The following is a 2,500-nucleotide window of genomic DNA, read 5'->3' on the forward strand; positions in this document are numbered from 1 at the left end:
TTGACTCTTCATTCCTCTGCTGCGTAAGAGCTATTCAAATGACAGTTTGTCCTAAATAAAAAATAAATCAATTCAAATAGAAAGGGTTTTAAATATAAAGCAATATCCCGACGGAGGGCTTTGGTAAACAACCACTGACGGAGGGGGATCTGGACCCAGCAAGCGGAACAGAGGACAGCGGAGGAAGAGATAAAGAGAAATGAAAATAGACAGGCAGAGAGGGAGAGAGAGGTATAGAGATGTAGAAGAGAGAGAGAGAGAGTGGTGGAGAATCTGCATACAGGCAGAGAGCGAGAGAGAGAGAGAGAAAGAGAGAGAGCGAGAAAGGGAAAGAGAGAGAGAGAGAGAGGAAGAGAAAGGGAAAGAGAGAGAGAGGCGTAAACAAGACATGTAGAGGACAGGTAGAAGGTCAAATGTGGTCTAGATGTATTGTGTACGGAAGAGAGGGAGAGAGAGACAGAGAGAGAGCAAGACTGAGGCGAGGGAGTGAAGGAAAGGGTGGGGGAGCAGGGAAAGACAGATCTAAGGTCTCTGTAATATGTCGAAGCAGGCAGATATAAATAAAGTTGGACATGTTTGTTTCTGCATTGTAATGCTGTGGTTGTCAGGAGCTACAACCGTCCTGAGTATCACGTACCCAGGATTATAGTTGATACATGGGGCTATTCCATTCAATAATCATTAACATCCCAGGCATGGAGCAATGTGTACGGTTGACCTAATGTTAACGATAGAACATAATCATAACCAAATTACCATAACTACATCACTACAGCTTTCCCTATCATAATTAAGCCCAAAGCCCCTTAAACTACAAGTCTCATTTTACGCTTCACTAATCACCATAAGCGAATCACTGATATTATACTGCATGGGACACTATCACTATACCACAACGCTATAGTGGCGCCCGCTAAAGAACCCAAACTCAAAATCACAACAACAACAACAACAACAACGACAACAACAACAGCAGCAGGGCCACTTCACCGAGGACAAACACGGCCTCATCAACGGCAAGACAACACCGCGGTACAACGCTGAACATCCGACGGCGCGCGTGTCACGGAGACGATACATACATAAGACCATATGTCGGCGTATGCGTGTGTGCGTGCGCGACATGAATATGTATGGCGTATGCATAAAGGGGTGACCCTGCGCATTAATATGTATTGGGTGGTAATGAGGCCAATGGATCGGATCAGATGGGGTTCTTCCTCTGTAACGGGTCACATGTGGCTTATTAAGGGGCCGGCCCGTGCCCGGCACCTGACACCTCACTCCCCACCCCCCGTTAAGACCACCACTGCACCCCCTGCCACATCACTCTGTGTCACCCCCCCCCCCCACCCCCCCACTTTGGAAACAATGGGTGATGGGGTGATGGGGAGGGAGGAACGTGACTTCAGAGGGGATCGGGAATCGCAGCAGAGGGATGAAGAATGTGGGTGAGGTTGTTTGCCGTGTGACAGGGGGGGGAAGGACGGGAGGAAAGGGAGGGAGGGGGGAAGGGAGGATGTGGAAGTCATGCTGAACAAAGTGCCCTTGAGCAAAAGGGCACTTTTGCTCAAGGGCACTGAGCAAAGTGCGTTTGGATTTGTTTTTTTGGGGGGACTGAATGGACGAGCTGCATAGGCAGGGAGAGGGAGAGAGAGAGAGAGACAGAGAGAGAGAGAGAGAGAGAGAGGGAGAGAGAGAGAGAGAGAGAGAGAGAGAGAGAGAGAGAGAGAGAGAGAGAGAGAGAGATGTTGATCACAAAGGAGTAAGCAGTGACAGATGACAAAATAAAGCTTTAGTGTTATGATAAAAAAAACTGTATTTAAGCAATAAATGTGTTGGGGGTTCTTTCGTGCACATGTTGTGGCTGTAGTGTATTTATGTGTATGTGTGTGTGTGCGTGCCTAAATGCCTGAGGTGTGAATGTGTGTGTTAGTGCCTGACGTATGTGTGTTTATGTGTGTGTGTGTGTGGGAGAGAGTTTTTATCTCCCTATGCTTGTCCACAGGGACCGGGGGGGCGGGGGGGGGGGGTTGCTTGTTAACGAAAAGAAAATCACTGCGGAAGCTCACCGGCAGGGTCACACAGACACAACACCTGGTTCAATAATCTTTTTTTAAAAAGCCTCAAAGTATTTCCCCCTAAAAGCCCCCCCCCAACCCACCCACCTACCCAACATAATGCGCCCCTCCCCCAGTAAGCATAAGGGCTGTGGTCCAGACGGCCGTGGTCGCAAGACAAAGAGAGATGGTGGCGTGTGTATTAACTAGTCACACGTGGCTCATTAAAGCAGGGATGATATAAGACAGCTGATACCCGCTATGCTAACGCCATCTATCTAACCTGACTCATGCCCCCGCTCTTCCTCACGCAGGGGGCCCGGTGCGCTCGCCTCCACTGCCAACGTCCAATATAGCTCTGGCTGCATCGCGCACGCACACACACACTTTTACACACACACTCATAGGGACGAATGCATGCATGCGCACACGTACACATG

This window comes from Pollachius pollachius, assembly GCF_949987615.1.
Source record: "Pollachius pollachius genome assembly, chromosome: 13".
NCBI lineage: Eukaryota > Metazoa > Chordata > Actinopteri > Gadiformes > Gadidae > Pollachius > Pollachius pollachius.